At 36.0% G+C, this 22194-nt stretch overlaps 1 non-coding gene across 1 annotated transcript; it reads left to right on the top strand.

Annotated features, from left to right (window-relative positions):
- Nucleotides 1-20490: 20490 nt before the first annotated feature.
- LOC119518350 lies at nucleotides 20491-20625 on the top strand. The gene has a single exon (XR_005213739.1). It is a non-coding gene; the product is annotated as a small nucleolar RNA SNORA70 (small nucleolar RNA).
- The last annotated feature ends 1569 nt before the right edge of the window (nucleotides 20626-22194 follow it).

The raw sequence follows: 22194 nt of genomic DNA, 5'->3' as shown, positions 1-22194 counted from the left end.
AATTCAGTTCTCAGAGTTTGCTCATTATATTTACCTTATATTAGTGAGACCATACATTATTTGTCCTTTTGTTTCTGGCTTATTTCATTTAACATTATGCCCTCAAGTTACATTCAACTAGTTGCATGCCACATGACTTCATTCCTTCCTGCAACCACTCAATATTCTGCTGTATATATACACCATGACTCACCCTTCCATTCATCATTATATGCACCTTTTGACCACCTCAATCAATTGGCAATCATGAATAATGCCACCCTAAGCACCAGTGTGCAAACACTGATTCATGTCCCTGCTTTCAGTTCTTCCAAGTCTTTGTCTAATAATGGAGTTGCAGGATCATGTGACAACCCCGTGCTTTAGCTTCCAGGGACCTATGACATGGCCCTCCAGAGGGGCTGCACCATTTCACTTCTACATAAAGAATGAATAGTGATATATCTATCTACACATTTTCTCCAGGATTTATATCCTTCTGTTTATTTTTTAAACAGTTTTATTCACACACCATACAATCCATCCTAAGTGTACAATCAATGGATCCTGAAGTAAACATATAGTTATGCATTCACCACCATAATCTATATGAGGACATTTCCATTTCTTCTGCAAATAAAGGAGAAGAAGAGAAAAGAGGAAAAAGAAAAAAGAGAAACAACAACAATAAACATAAGAATCTCATACCCCTCCCTTAAATCCCTCTCTTATTGATATTTAGCTTTTGTAAATTGCCTTTGTTGCTATTACTGGAAGAACACTACAATGTTACTGTTAACCATAGGCCCTAATTTGCATTAAATGTATTTTTCCATACACTATCCCATTTTTAACACCTTGCAATGTGACATTCATTTTTCTTCCTCAAGTAAAAGCTTTCTAATATGTGCACATTTAATCACCATCCTTGTCCACTCTAGGTTTTGCTATGTTTTACAGTCCCAGTATTTATCCTGCATCTTTCCTTCTGGTATCATACACGTCCCTAGCTTTCCTCTTTCAATCATACTCACATTCAGCTTTGCTCACTATGCATACAATACTGTGCAACCATCACACATAGTACTGTGTTATCCATTCCTGGATCTTAAAAATCAATCCTGTTGCATATTCCGTACTCCTTCAGCATCAAGGGCCCACACTACCATCTTTCTTATCCTGATAACATGTGTTCTCAACTTTAACTCTCAGACTTTGCTCATTATTGTTACATCACATTAGTGAGACCATGCAGTATTTGACTTTTTGGTTCTGGCTTATTTAGCTTAATATAATGTCCTCAAGGTTCATCCACATTGTCATATGGTTCATGGCTTTATTCTGTCTTATAGCTGTGCAATATTCCATTGTATGTAAATACTACAGTTTGCTGATTCTCTTATATGTTCATTCCTATTTGGGCTGTTTCCATCTCTTGGCAATTATGAATAATGCTGCTATAAACATCAGTGTGCAAATGTCTGTTTGTGTACCTGCTTTCAGTTCCTCCAGATATATACCAGTAATGGCATCATTGGATCACAGCAATTCTATGCTTTGCTTCCTGAGGAAATGTGAAACAGCCTTCCAGAGTGGTTGCACCAATTTACATTCCCACTGACAGTGAATGAGTATTCATGTTTCTCCACATCCTCTCCAGCACTTGTACTTTTCTGTTGTTGGTTTTTTTTTTTTTTTTTTTTGCCATTCTAGTAGGTGTGAGGTGATATCTCCTTGTGGTTTTGATTTGCATTTCTCTGCCATTTGCATTTGCATTGCAAGTGAAGTAAACCATCTTTTCATATGTTTTTGAGCCATTTGTATTTCCTCTTCGGAGAAGTGTCTGTTCATGTCTTTTCCCCATTTTTAAATTGGCTTGTTTATCTTTCTGTTGTTGAGTTGTATGAGCTCTTTATATATTCTAGACATTAAATACTTATCTGGCATGTCATTTCCAAATATTGTCCCCCATTGCATAGGCTGCCTTTTTACTTTCCTGACAAAGAACTTTGATACATAAAAGTGTTCAGTTTTGAAGAGTTCCCATCTCTCTGTTCTTTCACTGCTCGCACTTTGGGTGTAAGGTCCAGGAAACCACTTCCTATCAAAAGATCTTTAAGATATTTCTGCATGTTTTCTTCTAAAAGTTTTATATTTTGAGCTCTAATATTTAGGTCTTTGATACATTTTAAGTTAACTTTTAGAGAAGGTGTGAAATACGGGTACTTTTTCATACTTTTGGATATTGAAAACTTGGATATCAAGATCCCCAAGCACCATTTGTTGAAGAAGCTGCTCTGTCCCAGTTGCATCTACTTGAATGCTGTGCCAGTTTGAATGTATTATGTCCCCCAAATGCCATTACCTTTGATGTAACCTTGTGTAGGCAGGCATATCAGTGTTAATTAGATTGTAATTCTTTGAGTGTTTCCATGGAGATGTGCCCCACCCAACTGTGGGTGATGATCCTGATTGGATAATTCCCATGGACGTGTTGGCCTGCCCATTCAGGGTGGGTCTGAATTAAATGACTGGAGCACTATATAAGATCAGACAGAAGGAGCAAGCTAGTACAGGCAAGAGGGACACTTTGAAGTATGCACAGAAGCTGAGAGAGTAGCTGCAGATGAAAGACAGTTTGAAGATAGCTGTTGAAAGCAGACTCTTGCTCCAGAGAAGCTAAGGGAGGACAAACACACCAAGAGCAACTAAGAGTGACAGTTTTGAGGAGTTGCATTCCTAGAGAGGAATGTCCTGGGAGAAAGCCATTTTGAAACCAGAACTTTGGAGCAGACACCAGCCATGAGCCTTCCCAGCTAACAGACTTTCCGGATACCATTGACAATCCTCCAGTGAAGGCAACCTTTGTTGATGGACACTTTGTGGCCTTAAGACTGTAACTGTGTACCAAATAAACCCCCTTTTATAAAACCCAATCCATTTCTGGTGTTTTGCATTCTGGCAGCATTAGCAAACTAGAACAAATGCCTTATAAAAGATCAATAGCTCTCAATGACCGGGTCCACTTCTGAATCCTCAATTTGACATATATCTTTATGCTAGTACCATGCTGTTTTGACCACTGAAGCTTTCTAATATGCTTTAAAGTCAGGTACTGTGAGACCTGCCACTTCATTTTTCTATCTCAACATATTTTTAGTTATTCATGGCCCCCTGCCCTTCCAAATAAATTTGATTATTTATTTGTCTATTTCTGCAAAGTACCTTGGAATGTTAATTTGTATTGTATCAATTCTATAGATAAATTTGTGTGGAATTGACCACTTAACTATATTTAGTCTTCCAATCCATAAACATGATATAACCTTCCATTTATTTAGATCTTCCTCAATTTCTTATAGCAATATTTTACTATATTTTTACTGTGAAATTTAATATATATAAATCTCAGTGATAACTTTCAAAGTATGATTCAACATGCAGTTAGAGAGCAAGCCTCAAAAAATGCTATGAGCTACAGTTCCACAATTTCAACCACCTCTTTATACCTACAGAAAGTTGATAGCTTTCAGAATACAATTTAACAAGTAGTTCTACTGGTAATTTCAAAGAATGTTATGGGTTACAGTTCCCCAGATTCAGTAATTTCCTTATGAAATACACAATACACAGAAAGGTAATAACTCTCAAAGTACAATTCAATGAACAAATTTCAAAGAATGTTATGGGTTACAGTTCCACCACTTCAGTTATCTCCTTCTATCTGCTCCAATACCCTAGTATCCAAACTATATATATAAAGATTCAGTATTTGTTAAATCCTATCTTGTTTTCCTATTGTTTATCATTTTCTTGATTTTCAGGAGTGTCTTGGCAGTGATGAGCTTAACTTGTTCATATTGAAAAGGGGAGTCAACATTATGGAGAAGGGGGCTACATCTGGTTGTTGTTATTGAAGAGGCTGTTGCCTCTGGGTATTAGGATTTGTCTAGCATAAGAACACTATAGTGGTTTTAAGTTTCTGAGAGGTAAACTTAGTGAATGAAACTTTTATAGATTTTCAGATGGATGCCTAAGTATTTTGGAACTACTGTTTGGGGTTTGGATATTGTAGTCATTATAATAAGTTTTTGTAATTCTCTGTGTATATGAGAACTATGTGTATATGAGAACTATGTCTTCGGTTAAATTTATTCCTTAATATTTGATTCTTTGGTTTGCTATTGTAGAATGGAATTTTTTCTTGATATCCTTCTCATATTGCTCATTACTAATGTTGAGAAACACTACTGATTTTTACAAGCTGATCTTTTTTTCCTGCCACTTTGATGTATGCCTTTACTAGCTCTAACAGCTTTGCCATAATTTTTTCTGGATTTTCTACATATAGGATCATGTACTCTGCAAACAGTGAAAGTTAAACGTCTTCCTTTCCATTTTAAATACTTTTTAATTCTTTTTCTGCCTAATTGCTCTAGCTAGAACCTCAAGCACAATGTTCAATAGCAGTGTTGACAGTGGGCATCCATGCTTTGTTCCTGATCTTATAGGGAAAGCTTTCAATTTTTCCCCACTGAATTTGATGTTAGTTGTGAGGTTTTTTTTTTTTTCCCTGTATCATGTTGCGTACATTTCCTTCTATTCCTATCCTTTGAAGTGTTTTCATCAAGAAAGGATATTGAATTTTGTCAAATGTCTTTTCTGTATCAATTGAGATTATCATGTGGTTTTTCCCCTTGGGTTTATTGATGTGGTGTATTACATTAATTGATTTTCTTGTGTTGAACCATCCTTGCATACCTGGAATAAAACCGTCTTGGCTCTGGTGTAAAATTCTTTTAATGTGTTACTGTATTCCATGTGCAGTATTTTGTTGAGGATTTTTGCATCTATGTACATTAATGAGAGTTTTCTCTAATTTTCTTGTTTTGTAATACTTTTCCTGGCTTTGGTATTAGGGTGATTTTGGATTTAAGGAATGAATTAGGTAATTTTCCCTCCTTTTCAATTTTTTGAAGAGATTGAGAAGGATTGGTACTAATTCTTTCTTGAATGTTTGGTAGAATTCACATGTGAAGCCATCTGGTCCTGGACATTTCGTGGGAGGTTTTTGATAACTGATTCGATCTCTGTAGTTTTGAATGGCTTGGTGAGGTCTTCTATTTCTTCTCAAGTTAAAGTTGGTTGTTCATGCTTTTCTAGGAAGTTGTCCTTTTTTTCTAAGTTTCCTAGTTTTTTTAGCAAGTAATTATATATATTATGCTCTCATTATCTCATTTATTTCTGTAGGGTCAAGTAGTTGTGTCACCCTCCCATTTCTAATTTTATTTATTTTCATCCTCTCTCTTTTTATCTTTTTCAGCCAGTTACAGAATCAATTTTATTGATTTTCTCAAAGATCCACCATCTGGTTTTGTTGATTGTCTCTATTGTTTTCATGTTCTCAATTTCATTTATTTCTGCTCTAATCATTGATTTTTTTATATATTTTTTCCCTTCTGTTTGCTTTGGGATTAGCTTGTTCTTTCTTTTCTAGTTCCTCCAGGTGAGGAGTTATTCTTCAATTTTTGCTCTTTCTTCTATTTTAATGTAGGCATTTAGGGCAATATTTCCCTCTCAGGACAGCCTTTGCTTCATCCCTTTTTGTTAGGTTGTGTTCTCATTTTCAGTTGTATTGAGGTATTCATTGATTTCTCTTGTAATTTTTTCCTTGACCCAGTGGCTGTTAAAGAGTGTGTTGTGTAACCTCCCTATTTTTGTGAATATTCCAGCCTTATGCCTGTTATTGATTTCCAACATCATTCACTTGTGATATGAGAAAGCCTTTTGCATATTTTTGATCTTTTTAAGTTTATTGAGTCTTGCTTTGTGGCCCTACTTGTGGTCCATCCTGGGGAGTGATCCATGAGCACTTGAGAAAAATGTATATCTTGCTCTTGTGGGGTGCAATGTTCTGTAAATATCAGCTAAGTCTAGTTCTTTCATGAAAATATTCAAAATCACTGTTTCCTTATTCATCCTATGTCTGATGTTCACTCCATTGATGAGTGTGGTGTATTGAAATCTACAACTTTTATTATAGAAGTGTATACTTATCCCTTAAATGCTCTTAATGTTTGCTTCATGTATTTTGGGGCACTTTTGTTCAGTGCATAGAAATTTATTGTTGTTATGTCTTCTTGAGGAATTGTCCCTTATTATTAATTCATAGGGTCCTTCTTTGTCTCTTTTAATAATTTTGTATTTGAAATTTAGTTTGTCTGATATTAGCATAGCTGCCCCTACTCTTTTCTGGCTGTTGTTTGCCTGAAATATATTTTCCCAAACTTTCACTTTTAACCTATTTTTGTCCTTGGGTCTAAAGTGAGTCTTTTGTAGACAAAATATACATGGATCTTGTCTTTTTTTTTAAAATCCATTCTACAAATCTATATCCTTTGATTATGGAACTTAATCCATTAACATTTAATGTTGTTATTATAAAGGCAGTACTTTCTTTAACCATTTTGTCTTTTGGATTTTATATGTCACATCTATTTTCTCTCTCTCTTTTTGCCCTATTAGTTACCTTTAGTTATACTCTTCATTTCTGCACTCTTCTCCAAACTTCTCTCACCTGTCTATTCCTTTCAGTCTATACTGAAATACTAGTGCTCCCATTAGTATTTTGTGTAGAGCAGGTCTCTTGTTCACAAACTCTCTCAGTGTCTGTTTATCTGTAAATATTTTAAACTCTCTCCTTTTTTAAAAAAATATGGTTTTATTGAGATATATCATGTATGATACAATCATCTACAGTTTACAAACAATTATTCACAGTACCATCATATAGTTCTCATTCATCAGCACAACCAATTTTTGAACACTTTCCTTTATCCAATAGTAATAATAATAATAAAAATAGAAGTAAAAAAGAACACCTAAAACATTCCATCCCCCAATCCCACCCTATTTTTCATTTAGTTTTTGTCCCCATTTTCTACTCCTCTGTCCATACGTTGGATAAAGGGAGTGTGAGCCACAAGGTTTTCACAATCACACAGTCACACTATATAAGCTACATAGTTATACATTTATGTTTGAGAAACAAGGATACTGGGTTACAGTTGGACCACATAGGGTATCTACCTGGAGCCATTCCAAAACACTAAAAGCTAAAAGGGATAGCCATATAACATATAAGAATATCCTCCAGGCAGGGTGACCTCTCAACTCCATTTGAAATCTCTCAGCCACTGAAATTTTATTTTGTTTCATTTCTCTTTCCCTTTTCGGTCAAGAAGCTTTTCTCAATTTCACAATGCCAAGTCTGTGCTCATCACCTTGTAGTCATGTCCTGCATTATCAGGGTTATTTACACCCCTGGATGTAGTCATGACCCATGTAGGGGGGGGGGCAGTGAGTTTACCTTCTGATTGGGCTTAGACAGAGAAGCCAAATCTGAGAATTAAAAAGGTTCCCTGCAGGAGACTCAGGCACAATTATAAGTAAGATTAACCTTTCCTTTGCAGTAACAATTTCATAAGGGAAAGACCCCAGATCAAGGGCTCAACCTACTAAATTGGTAGCCCTCAGTGTTTGTGGGAATATCAGTAATAACCCAGGTGTCTGCCTCATTTTTGAAGAACAATTTGGCTGGATATAGAATTCTTCCATGGCAGATTTTCTCTTTCAGTATCTTAAATATATCATACCACTGCCTTCTCTCCTCCAGGATTTCTGCTGAGAGATCCACCCTTAGTCTTACTGAGCTTCCCTTATATGTGATGGATTGCTTTCTCTTGTTGCTTTCATAGTTCTCTCTTTGTTTTGACATTTGACAAACTTGATAGTAAGTGTTTGAAGTTGGTCTCCTTGGATCTATTCTGTTTATGTTATACTGTACTTTTAGATCTGTAATATTATATCTTTCATGTGAGTTGGCAAATTTTCAGTGATTATTTCCTCCATTATTTTTCTGCCCCTTTCCCCTTCTCTTCTCTTTCTGGGACACCCATAACCCATATATGCATTGCTTCATGTTGTCATTCAGTTCCCTGTGACCTTGCTCATATTTTTCCATTTTTTTCCCTATCTGTTGTGTTATGTGTAGGGTTCCAGATATCCTGTCCTGTAGTTCTCTAATTATTTCTTCTGCCTCTTAAAATCTGCCATTGTTTGTCTCCATTATGTTTTTCATCTCTTCTATTTTGCCTTTCATTCTCATATATTTGGTCATTTGCTTTTCAAGCTTACTAATTCTTTATGGTTACCCAGTGTCTTCTTTACATCCTTCATCTCTTTTGCCACAGTTTCATTCAACTTGTTGATTTTATTTAGAAAATTTGTTTGAACATATTTAATTAGTTGTTTCCACTCCTGTACCTTAGTTGAAGTGTTAGTTTGTTCCTTTGGCTTGTCCATAACTTCATGCTTCCTGGTATGCCTCATGATTTTTGCTGTCTGGGCATCAGATTTTCTTGATTAGTTCATTCTGGAAATCATTTTATCTCTTTTGCCTAGGTGTTTCTTGTTTGTTGGCCTTGATATCTATCTATTCTTTGTATCTATCACCAACAACTTTTCAGATTATTTCTGCCCTCCAGCCTCCTCCAAAAACCAGGCACCCACAGTAGCCTGCCCCTTGGGGGTAGGCACTGGGAACCATGGCAATGTCTGGGTATGTGAGTAACACAGGTCTGCTGGCTTCCAGTGGGGCTCTGTTTTTTTCACCAAACTGCAAGCCCTAGGTTTTTTTCAGAGCTATACTTTATGCATTGGCTCATCTGCTTAAGCAGGGCCAGGATCCCATGCAGGGCTATAGAACAGCTCCAGTGGGCCTGGAATATGGTCTGGAGAAGTTCTGAGAAGTCCTGCAATTCCCTTGCACTTTTCAGTCTGCCCAGCAATTGGTGATTGTTGGTGACTTAATCATCCTTAGAAGGTATTTACCTTCTGGATCTGAGTCTGTGTCTGGATGGATGGAACTGAATTATCTCCTGAAGTCCAGATTGCATCTGACTGGGTAGGGCTGAATTGTCTATCAGAGCTCAGGCTTAGTCTGACTGAGTGGCACTAAATTTCCTCTTGGATCCTGGGCTGAGTCTGGACAGGTGGGGCTGAATTATCTCTTGGGTCCTGAGCTAAATCTGGCCAAGTTGGGCTGAATTTCTTCTTAGAGCCTGTGCTGAGTCTGACTGGGTGGGGCTGAATTACCTCTCATGCCCCTACTGTGTCTGACTGGGTGGGACTCCTGGAGCCCTTGTTTGACTAGGTGGGGCTGAAGCTGTGGGGTTCTTGTGCCCTCACTTTGCAGGACAAAATCTGACTCAAAGTGGGGCTGTGTCCACCACTCAGCCTGTAGCAGAGGATTCCACTTGCTGCCACAGTTTTCTGCCATTCCCCAGGTAAGTCTGGGGTCACTGGCTACTCTTTCCCTCAGGGTGGAGGAATAGGTTTCATACCCAGTGCTGAAAACAATCTCTGCACATGTTTTCTCAGACTCTTCATCCGTCACTGCTCAGGGCCCTGAAATGTCCTCCCCTATCACCTGGGTCTCCAAAGAAGAGGAATCTCTCTCACTGATGTCAGACATATTATAGTCTGTGACCCCAGTGGTAGGTGAGAATAATCTCAGCTGCTATTTCTGTGCTCCTTCTGCACTGTGTGAGACTGAGTGAGGGGAGGGGAGAGGACCAGCTTATCCAGAATGGAGTTTTCCTAACTGATATTTTTCTTTTTCATCATTTCTGCATTTGTAGGGTCCTTCTCCAGTCTACACCCTCCTGCAGAATTCTGAACAAGTCAGGGTTATCCCCCTTTTCTGCTGAATATCTGCGGAGATGTTTCCAGTAGCTGCTTACTTCACCATGTTGATGACACCACCCCTTGTGCTGGTTTGGATGTATTATGTCCCCCAAAATGCCATGTTCTTTGATACAATCTTGTGGGGGCAGGCATATTAGTGTTGATTAGGTTGGAACCTTTGGATTAGGCTGTTTCCACAGGGATGTCACCCACCCAAATCTAGGTGATTACTCTGATTAGATAATTTCCATGGAAGTGTGGCCTCACCCATTCAGCATGGGCCTTGATTAGTTTACTAGAGCCCTATATAAAAGTTCAGACAGAAGGAGCTTGCCACTGCAGCTTACAGAGACATTTTGGAGAATGCAACCTAGGAGCAAGCAGATGCCTATAGAGAAAGGTCCTGGGAGAAAGCCATTTTGAAACCAGAACTCCAGAGCAGACACCAGCCATGTGCCTTCCCAGCTAACAGAGGTTTTCTAGATGTCATTGGCCACCCTCCAGTGAAGGTACACTATTGTTAATGCCTTATCTTGGACACATTAAGACCTTAAACTGCAACTTTGTAACCAAATAAACCCCCTTTATGAAAGCCAATCCATTTCTAGTGTTTTGCAAAATGGCAGCATTAGCAAACTGGAACACCCCTTTAATTTTTTTTAATTAACTTTACTTATCAATCAATCAATCAATAAAACATTTCCAGATAAAATAAAGCAAAGTATCAGGTAAAACAAATATCCTGATATAACTTCACTGATATAACTGGTATAGCTGGTATATAGCTGGTATAACTAATAGAACTTCATTGCTTCCAATATGCTCCTAACATACCTGAAAAAAATTAACAAGCAAACCATAATCATTCTTGAACATTTCTATACCATTAATTATCCCCAATATCTTATCTGTTCAAATTAGATTATTGTTCCCCCTTCACTAAGGGCTATCTATCTCTAAGTCTGCTAGATTACACAATAAAATCTTACATTAGTGGTAACATACAATGTCTCTCCTTTGGTGTCTGACTTATTTCACTAAACATTATGTCTTCAGGGTTCATCCATGTTGCCATCTGCTGTATGACCTCATTCCTTCTCACTGCTGCATATTATTCCATCGTATGTATGTACCATATTTTGTTTATCTGCTCATCTGATGTAGAACATTTAGGTTGTTTACATTTCTTGGCAACTGTGAACAATGCCACTGTGGACATTGGCATGCAAATATCTGTTCATGTCACTGCTTTCAGGTCCTCTGGGTAAACATTAAGAAGTGAAATTGCTGGATAATAGGGTAACTCAATACATAGTTTTATTAGGAACTGCCAAACTACCTTCCAGATTGGCTGTACCATTATACAGTCCCACCAGCAAGGAATAAGTTTTCCAATTTGTCCACATCCTTTCCAGCATGTGTAGTTTCCTGTTTGTTTAATGGCAGCCATTCTTATTGATGTGAGATGATACCTCATTGTGGCCTTGATTTGCTTCTCCCTAATAGTTAGCGAAGATGAATTTTTTTCATGTGTTTTTTATCCATTTGTATTTCTTCTTTGGAGAAATGTCTTTTCATATATTTTTCCCATTTTATAATTAGGCTATTTGTATTGTTGTCTTTGAGTTGTAAAATTTCTTTATATATTCAAAGTATCAGTCTCTTATCAGATAGATGGTGCCCAAATATATTTTTCCCACTGAGTTGGCTGTTTCTTTACCTTTTTGACAAATTCATTTGAGGTACAGAAGTTTTAATTCTGAGAGTTCCCATTTATCTATTTTTTTTTCATTGCTTGTGCTTTAGGTGTAAGGTCTAAGAAGCTACCTCCTAATACTAGGTCTTGAAGATACTTCCCTATATTATCTTCTAGGAGCTTTATGGTGTAGTCTCTTATATTGAGATCTTTGATCCATGCTGAATTAATTTTAGTATAGGCTGTGAGGAAGAGGTCCTCTTCATTCTTTCAGATACAGATATCCAATTCTTCCAGCACCATTTGCTGAAGAGGCTGTTATGTCCCAATTCAGTAGATTTTGGAGACTTATTAAAAATCAATTGACCATAGATATCGGGGTGTATTTCTGAATTCTAAATTCAATTCCACTGATCAATATGTCTCTCTTTGTACTAATACCATGCTGTTTTGACTTCTGTGACTTTATAGTAGGCTTCAAAGTCAGGCAATGTAAGTTCTCCCACTTTGTTTTTCTCTTTTAGAATATTTTTAGCAATTCAAGGCATCATTCCCTTCCAAATAAATTTGATGACTAACTTTTCCAAAACTGCATTAGATGTTTCCACAATAACTGTGGGTGATTTGAATATGACACCCTCTCCTATAAAGAGATCATCTAAACAGAAGACCACTAAGGTAATTGAGAATTTAAACAATGTGATAAATGAATTAGAATTGATAGATATGTATATATACATAGAACATTACATCCCAAATTACTAGAACATGCATTCTTCTCTTGTGCTCATGGAACTTTCACCAGGATAGATAATATGCTGGGGAGTAAAGCAAGCTTCAACAAATTAAAAAAAATTTTTAATTATTCAAAACACATTATCTGACCACAGTGGAATACAACTAGAAGATAATGACTGTCAAAGAACTAGAACACTCACAAATATCTGTAGACTAAACAATGCACTCTTAAACAATCAGTGGGTTGAAGAAGAAACTGCTACTGAAATTGCTAAATATCTAGAGATGAATGAAAATGAGAGCACAACATATCAAAATTTATGGGATGCAGCAAAGACAGTATTGAAAGGGAAATTTATAGTTCTAAATGCATATTAAAAGGAATAAAGAGCTGAAATCAAAGAACTAATGGAACTGAAGGAGCTAGAAAATAATCAACAAACTAATCCTAAAGTAAGTAAAATAAAATAAATAACAAGTATTAAGGCAGAAATAAATGATATGGAGAACAACAACAACCAAACAATAGAAAGAATCAACAAAAACCAAAAGTTGGTTCTTGAGAAGATCAACAAATTGACAAACCCTTAGCTAGATTGACAAAGTCAAAAAGAGAGAAGACCTAAATAAACAAAATAATAAATGAATGGGTGGATATTACTATGGACCTTGGACCTTGAAGATATATATATATATATATATATATATATATCATAAGAGAATACTATAACAATTCTATGCCAACAAACTACAATTTCCTGGAAACACACAAACAACCTGGACTGAATAAAGAAGAAACAGAAGACCTCAATAAACCAATCATCAGTAAAGAGATCCAGTCATTTATTAAAAAGCTTCCTAAAAATAAACCATGGGTCCAGATGTCTTCACAGGGGATTTCTTCTAAACTTTCCAAAAAGAACCGACACCACTTCTACTTAAATCTTTCAAAAAAATTGAAGAAAATGGAACACTGCCTAATTCATTGCTTTAACACCGAAAACCAGATAGAGATGCCTCAAGAAAGGAAAACCACAGGCCAATTTGTCTAATGAATATAGATGCAAAAATTCTCAACAAAACACTTGCAAACTGAATTAAAAAATACATTAAAAAATTATACACCCTCACGAAGTGGAGTTCATCCCAGTTATGGAAGGGTGGTTCAACATAAAATCAGTGTAATAAAATATATTAATAAATCATAAAGGAAAAATCAAATGATCATCTCAATAGATGCTGAAAAAGCATTTGACAAAACCCAACATCCTTTTATGGTAAAAATTCTTCAAAAATTCACAATAGAAAGAAATTTCCCCAATGTAATAAAGGGCATATTTGAAAAAGCCACAGCCATAATAGCACTCAGTGCTAAAAGACTGAAAACCTTCCCTCTAAGATCAGGAATGAGACAAGGATGCCTGTTGTCACCCCTATTATTCAAAACTGGCTAGAAGTTCTAGCCAGAGCAATTCAGAAAGAAAAATAAATAAATGGCATCAAAATAGGGAAAGAAGAAGCAAAACTCTCATTTGCAGATGATATAATCTTATACTTGGAAAACCGTGAGAAACTGATGACACACCTACTTGGACTAATAAACAAATTCAGCAAAGTGGTGGGATATACAATTAATGCACATAAGTCTGTAATGTTTCTATATAGTAGAAATGACACAACTGAAGAGGCACTCAAGAAAAAGATTCCATTCTCAATAGAAACTAAAAAAACTTAAGTACCCAGGAATAAATTTAACCAAGGATTTAAAAGACTTTTACACAGGAAATTACATAACTGTACTAATGGAAATGGAAAGTGACCTAAAGGGATGGAGAGATATTCTGTGTTCACAGATAGGGAGTCTAAACATAGTTAAGATGTCGATTCTACCCAAACTGATCTACCAAGTTAATACAATTTCCATCAAAATTCCAACAAGCTACTTTGCAGATTTGGAAAAGTTAGTCACCCCTTTAATTTAATTTCAATGGGAGAAATCTTAATGCATTTTATTCCAATGCAAAATATCCAACAAATTGTTCTAGATTAAAAAAAAAGTATCAATTGTAAAATTAAAGCAAACACTTAACAAGCAATAATTTAAAGTGAATAAATCCATTCAAGTTAATAAAGTTCATAATTTCTAATCAAAGAGATAGCTTGATTGTTTTGGAAGTATGTGAGAATCATTTCTTGGGAGGTACTTGAGAATCAAATCTTTTCTGCCATTCGCATCTTTTGATCAATGAATTTCTTTTTCATTACACCATTTTCTCCATTGTCCTTGCAATCTATTGTGGGACCATTTTTATCTTACATTTTGAAGTAAATTTATTTCACTGAAAAATAAAACTTTAGGATAAATTAAAAACAACACAAGAGTGCTTCAAATCACAAGAATATAGGACATATGGCACAACATTCTGAGAAAAAGATATAAAAGGATTCTACTTTTCATCCCTTTTATTCAGTCTACATTCACAAAGCAAATTTTTATGTTCACCCAAATATTGTATACAATTAAATGTTCTAATAATATGTTCTTAATGCTAGAAACTGTTGTATAACATTGCCCTTGTTATAAAAGCATAACATCAAATACACTTCTTCTGTCATTTTTTATTTAATTTGCTCATGGGTGAAAATGTTGTTAGGAAAAAAATGTAATTGTTTTAGAATTAGCACCATTTCCCCAGGATTCAATAGCCGTGTGAATCATCTATATACATGTAAAATTATTCCAATATCAGATGGATTGAAGGAGAGTAAGCATGATATACTTATGATATTTCCAGGCAGGTCAGAAATAAGCCAAAACCAAAAACTGTGAGTCTCAGGTCAGTAAGTGAATTTCTAACTTTGGTTGTGAATAAGCAGAATACCTGAAAGCAGATAAGTCAAAATATACAATGGATAATTCTGGTATCAATACACAAAAATACACAATAATTTGATTACTTTAGATCTTAAGATATTTATTACACCAGTTTATGTGTTTTGAATGTTTGATTTAAATTTATTATGATCACTTGGTCTTTATTAGTCAATATACTTGCAATTTGTATATGACTAATTGAACTGAGTTGGAACAACAGGGCAAACCTGTAGTATTACCAATCCTACATAATTTAAGTGAGTTAAGTTTAAGCATAAAACTGTATCATTTTCTTCCTTTTTTTTTTTTTTTTTTGGTTTACATATATGCATTTCCCAAAACTATTTCACCTCAAGTATTATTTTCTTATTGCTGCTGAAACAAATTACCAAAAATTTACTGGCTTAAACCTAATCAAAATCATTATTTCACAAATCTGGAGGACAGAAATCTAAAATGGGTTTCACTACACTAAAACTCAAGGTGTCATCAGGCTATATTCTTTCTGGAGGCTCTATAAAAGAACCCATTTCCTTGTTCTTTTAGTTTCCTAAAGCTGACAAAATGCAATATACCAGAAATGGGTTGATTTTTACAATGGGGGTTTATTAACTTACAAATGTACAGCTCTAAGGGCATGAAAATGTCCAAGTCAAGGTATAAACAGGCACTGCTTTCTCTCTGAAGGTTGGTTACAAACAAGCTTGGGCTCCTCTGTCAGATAGCAAGGCACATGGCAATATTTATTGGTCCTTCTCTCCTGGATTTCATTGCTTTCACTCTGGCTCCAGTGGCTTCCACTCTCAGCTGCTCTTGGGCTTATTATGTCTTATATTCTTATGAAGGACTCCATTAAGAGAATTAAGATCAACCTTGAATGAGGTGGGTCACATCTCAATTGATATAACCTAATCATAGGTCCCACCTTCAATAGGTCTACACCCTCAGGAATGGATTAAAAGAAAATGATCTTTTCTGGGGTAGATGCAGCTTCAAACAATCACACTGCACTTTCTGGACCCCCCCAAAACATCTTTTTTTTCCATATACAAAATGCATTCATTCTGTCACAATATCCCAAAAGCCTTAAATTATTTCACTAACAATATTAAGTACAAAGTCTCATCAAAATCAGTTACAGGTGTGTGGTCTGTCCTGGGGCAAAATTCCCCACTGGCTGTGGACCTGTGAAACTTAGAACAAGTTATCTGCTTCAAATATACAAAGGAGGGACAGTCATAGAACAGTCCCATTGCCATAGGAAGACTGGAAGGAAAACCAGGGTCAAGGATCACAAACAGTTCTAAAACCCTCCTTTAGATTTCAAGCATGAGGGTCATCTATAGAATTATGTTTTGTCCTCAGAGCTTAATAGACCAGCACCCCCCCCTTCAAAGTGAATGGCCAGTAGCCCTGCTCTCTCAAAACCCTTGGGTGAGGGTTCCAACATACTCAAACATTGAGGGAAAAAAAAAACATGCTCTCAGCTTCACCCTCTCAAGTAGCATTGGTGTGGCAGCCAAATTCTAGGCTCCATCCTCCTCAAGCATTGGGGTGGTGAACAGACTGCAATCTCTAGGCACAGATCAGCTCCCTTAGAACTGTGGGTGGTGGCAAGATTCACCACAGTCTCCGGCAAATGTGTTCCATGCTCTCCTGAACAATCAGGTGGCCAAGCTTTAGGCAGTCTGCCAGGCATCTGAGAATTCTGGGTAGCAACACTCTTTCTGAACAATGCGACAAAGTGCCTACTTTCTGCAAGCTCTGTGGCAGAATCACCCTTTCCACATAGAAGGATGGGTCTACTCTCTTCATCAAGAAGATATCTTCACTCCAGACTTCAACTTCCATGGTTGTGCCTTTGAAGTAATTTTTTCTTCAAGCTGTTCCTTTTATGTCCCTTTTAGTCCACACTGGCAGAGGTTCTGTTCATACAGATCTCACAAAAAAATTTGTCAGTTTCTCATGCAGTACACAAGGGTCCCAATTGTCAAACAATAGGACTTCCACACATCTTCTCTGGATAACTGCATTTCCAATCGTGACTCTCACTGAAATGGCTGACTGGTTCTAAGTTCAGTTAAACCCTCACATGGGGCTCTATTCTCTGGCAATTTCACTTTCCAGAAGCTCATAATTTCCAAATCATCAATTTCTGGTTTCTTTGTACCCAAGAGTTCAGTTATCAGCTTATCTCTATTTGCTCACATTTTTACTATAATCTGCCAGAAGCCAGGCTACACTTTCCCTATTTAGTTTGAAAGTCTAAGCTAAATATCCAAGCTCTTCACTTTCAAATTCTGCCTTCCATCCATTATCAGTACTCAATTTTGCTAAATTCTATGCCCACTTAAAAACAAGAATTGCCTGTCTTCCAGTTGGGAATGACACACTCAACATTTCTGTCCAAGAACTCGTCAGATATACCTTTAATATCCATATTTCTACCAAAAACTCTTCAAAGCAATCTAGGCCCTTTCTATCAAGCATATCACAATTTTTCCAGCATCTTTCCTTTATCCATTCATAAAGCCACCCCAGTCTTTTTGTTATATGCAATCATTGCACCCCACTCTCATTAACAAAATCTCTTTTATGTGATAAAGCTGACAAAATGCAATATGTATTAGTCATATTTGGTGTATTAGTCAGGGTTCTCTAGGGAAACAGAACAAACAAGTGATATCTGTAAATATGAGATTTATAAACTGTATATGGAATCCTCTTTAAATAAAAGATTAACAGAAAAGGATTTGTCTCAAAGTTTCTGTAAACACACTGACATAACACTTGTTACACTTTCATTCAGAGGTGATGAACAACCCCAATAACCAACCAGGCACATAAGCGAAAGCACAATTTCCAAGTGAATAGGAAAAAAAAAAACAAATTATTTGCTAGCTGTGTTCTCCTACTGGTCAAAGTAAATCCCATGGTACATTCCCTGCCAATCCAACTTGTGTGTATCTGGGTGTCCAGGGAGTTATGTCATCTTGTGTCTAAACAATGAGAGCAAAACCTTGGCAGTGGTTAGGGGAATAGGAGAGGCAAGGCACAGTCATGAAGAAAGAATGGTGTGGGAATACCTGTGAAATTTAGGAAAGACTTGAAGCAATAAGCACAGGAGTCCCACATTCTGTAGGGGCAGTAGAAGCTGTGACTCTCACCTGAGTCCATAATTTAGGGATGCCCTGCACAGAAGGCTTTGCAAGTGTATACATCTTGTCTGGGGAATGCATTGAATACTTTCAAGAACATGAGATGAAGAATATGCAACACTTTCCCAATTTCATAAGCAATATAAGTGCCATTTTGCAAATTTAAACTGAAATCTAAGTGACTGAAAGCCATGCTGCTTTCACTAATGATTCATTGAGTAATTTTGTTTTGAAAAATGTGATTTTATTCCTCAATTTTTTATATGCCTCTCCATACTCTCTGGGTATAAAGACTTTTATACTGAATCAACAACTGTAAAATGAAGATAGAAATTGCCATGATTACACAGTTTTTAAATTCAAAAGCATAATCAAGGAATTTTAATTTTCCTTAATGGGCTATTCATGTCCATTAATGTCTAGATATGTTTGACTTAAGAAGCATATCTTTATTTCTGAAATTTCACAGATCCCAAATCCAGATATCTTCATTGCCATACTCTAAGCAAAGTAGAAGTTTATATCATAATATTGGGCCTCCTTAATGTAACCACTCTACCACAAGAGAATTCTCTAATTGTACTTCATTTTCTATATTCCCCTACCCTTCTATCATTTTACTGGCTCCTTTCTCTTCCTATCCTTCTCCTTTTCCATCTTTCATTTGTTTTTCTTCATCTCCTTTGATAACTATAGAACTTTATTTCCTTCTATGAAATAGAGTTATTACAATATGTAGCTTGAGGTCCCTCCAAAATTATGACCTCATTTGTCACTTTTTATCCCAAGCTACTGGCCCAGATAAGTTCTGTCTCTTTACTGCATATGAAGGCAAATTTACAGGCTATAAGGATTATCTGGGTAGGAGTAGATTGTTGACACAGAAGTTGTAATAATAAACTCTACCTCATTTTGAAAAATATACATAAAGTTGGATTAACTCAAATGTAAATAGCAAAAGGCTTACTTCTTCAAAAGTAATTCTAACCACAAAAACAGTTTGAGATGCAATGGTGAGAAGAGGTTTCTATTAATTTAAGAAAAACTAATCTTTCCAAAATATAGTTCAAATATCTCAGAACATTAATGAATATTAATAGTCATTGATGTGTATTCAATCACAAAAAGTATGGATTAGACATGGTCTCATGAGATTATATCAGGTTATTCAGAACCTTTTATGAAAGGTATGTTAGAAACTTTCATGTTCAGATGTGCATGCTTAAAATATTGCTTGTTGATCACCAAAAAATTAATATGGCTGTAAACAAACAATTCTTTGTTTGCAATGGTAACTTCTCTTCCACTAGAATCGTATTTCTTAGTCTTTGCTTCCTCCCTCAGGCTTTTTTGAAATTTTGTCAACATTTTATTGTTCATCAACTGGAAAACACAAATTCTAAACCATTCATGAGAAACACAGTGATGAAAAGAATGGCTTGTAGTATGATCCTATGATACCACACAGGTGCTAGGTTAGATCTCAGCCACTTTGACACAACTGACTGCAGATGAGGATGACAAATAGTCTAGCCAAATTTCCAGGAGGCAAAGCCAAAAAAATCTTGGTAATCAGCCATCCCACCTCTGCTAAAGATAATACAGAAGTTCTGTGTGACTTCAACAACTACTTTATCAGCATTAGCCTAATATTTCCTTCTTGTCACTACTAAATATACTGGAATATTATATATATTAAAACTTTGTGTTTATCTGTCTCTGTTACAATCTCTGAATTTCTTTGTTGACATGGATTGTGCCCAACTGAATTTCAAACTCAGGACTGTATTTGAATATTAAAAATATAATAATATATCAAGCCAAATAGAAAGAATTTAGCTCTATCAAATTAAATCTGATTAAATTATTTATCTCAGTCCTTACCATATGTATATAAGCAGCACATATTCATAAGTAAGATGTCAGGAGTATGAAATCTTTGTATATTGATTTTGGAATGTATATTAATAGAAATAATATTGAAAGGATCCATTAGAAATTAAATTTATTTTTCCTGAATTGGGGATCTAGTCCTGGATATATTTCTCAGAGATGATCAGTCACTGAGCAGCAGAGGGTCATACACAAAGTTGTTAATTTTGGTGATGCATGTAGAATTCAGTAGTTGGAAATTAACTGAGCATTTAATCCTAAAGAAACAAATGCTTTAATAAATGGGGGTAAATACAGATTATAGCAATATCATAATATTATTGTTATGCTAGTGGAGAAGAGAAGGCAACACATAATTGGAATATATGTAGTAAAAGATATAGATCTCAAAAACATAGTTGATTCTGCAGTCAGTTAAACTGACCACCCTCCTCTCCCCATTTTGGCCAACTGTGCAGTGACTGCAGACAGTAGCCTCATTGGTAGTGCATGCAGCCTGTTGACCAAATGGGTTGCCCTAAGGAACCCTACAGAGTGCCTTTTCCTGTTGATGGTCCTGTCTGACCTCGTAGTGTCCCCAGTCTAGGCTGCAGACAGTTATGTGAATTGACTTTGGAAAGTCCCAGGGTACAATTGCCAGGGTCCATATCAGCAAAATCATTATGTCCATCTGCATCAAGTTTCAAAACAAGGAGCATGTGATCAAGATGAAGACACGGCTCAGTTCAAGGTCTCTGGCTGCCAAAAAATCTGTGTCTCCAGGAAGTGAGGACTTACCAAGTTTTAATGTTGCCTAAATTTGAAGACATGGTTGCTGAGAAGAGCCTCATCTCAGATGGTTGTGGGTCAAATACATCCACAATCGTGGCCCCTTGGACAAGTGGCAGGCCCTGCACTAGTGAACACTTTGCCAGCACTATACAGGGCCAAATTATGCCCACCAATAAACAAGTTCTCAGCCATCAAAAAAAAAAAAATTGAATGAGAATGTTAGATAAAAATATGGCATATGTGACAACATATGTATGCTCATTAAAACATACAGTATATTTACTTTATAAAGATGTATGCCTTTTTAGGGATATATACCAACTTTCTTAGAAAATGTGCCTATATGGGAAGGAGACTTGAAGTGGAACTGGGAATGAAGACTGACAATGATTACAGGCTGAGGAACTAAGGTAGGATGAACTCAATTTAGTTGTGAGATTAAAAGAAATAAAATAAGAGCAACACACACGTTCATAATTTGTATTCTTTCTGAAGCTTTTAAAATCTTTTATAGGGCATGTTAAAGAAGTCTACATTCATCCTCAGGCATAAAACTTGGAGGAAGCCAATATGAAAAATGCTGAATATTGAAATAACTTTTGGGAGATTAAAGTGTGTATCCAACAAATAATGTACTTAACCCAAGATGTTTAGAAGGGGTTATTTCAAATAACACAAAAAAGCAGGGAAATTGTAAATAAAAAGAATGTTTCTCAAAAGGGAAATCAAAGAAACACTGGATAATTAACAAAGACCCAGCGGCATCATTTCCTTGAATCAAACACTTTGGGAATAATAACAAATTGCATTCAAAGTCCCAGATTTCTGTCTCAAAAGAAAGAAATACTCATAAATTCCTCTGATTTCAGTGAGGTTAGCAACCACATGGGGGAGCAATAGCAGATTCATCATTTAAGGTGAGTAGAGGACTCTAAACATGATTATCAGATTAGCTCCAGTGACAGTTCTTAACTTGGTGGTTTCAATTCCAATTATGAAAATGACAATAATACCAAAGCTAGATTCAGCACAGTATGCCATGGATCTTAATATTCTCATTTTATAGCAATGCTTTCTCCAGTAACTTGCTATTTTTCACACCATTATTTTGTTCTTTGAAGAAAACAATGAATCTGTTTATATATTTTAAGATGTCTACATTGACATTGGAAATCTAAATGATGAAAATTCAGAAAGGGAAATGGGTAAGCATTATTTGAAAGCTTCATCTAGAATGTGATTTTAGCAAAGATGGTGATGGTTAAGTCAGAATTATTGATGCTGCATGTTTATGTTGCAAACACTAGTAATTTCCAATGAGAGCTTCCAGTTATTCA

Source organism: Choloepus didactylus, chromosome 21 (assembly GCF_015220235.1).
Source record: "Choloepus didactylus isolate mChoDid1 chromosome 21, mChoDid1.pri, whole genome shotgun sequence".
NCBI lineage: Eukaryota > Metazoa > Chordata > Mammalia > Pilosa > Megalonychidae > Choloepus > Choloepus didactylus.
This window is presented reverse-complemented; position numbering and strand designations above follow the sequence as displayed.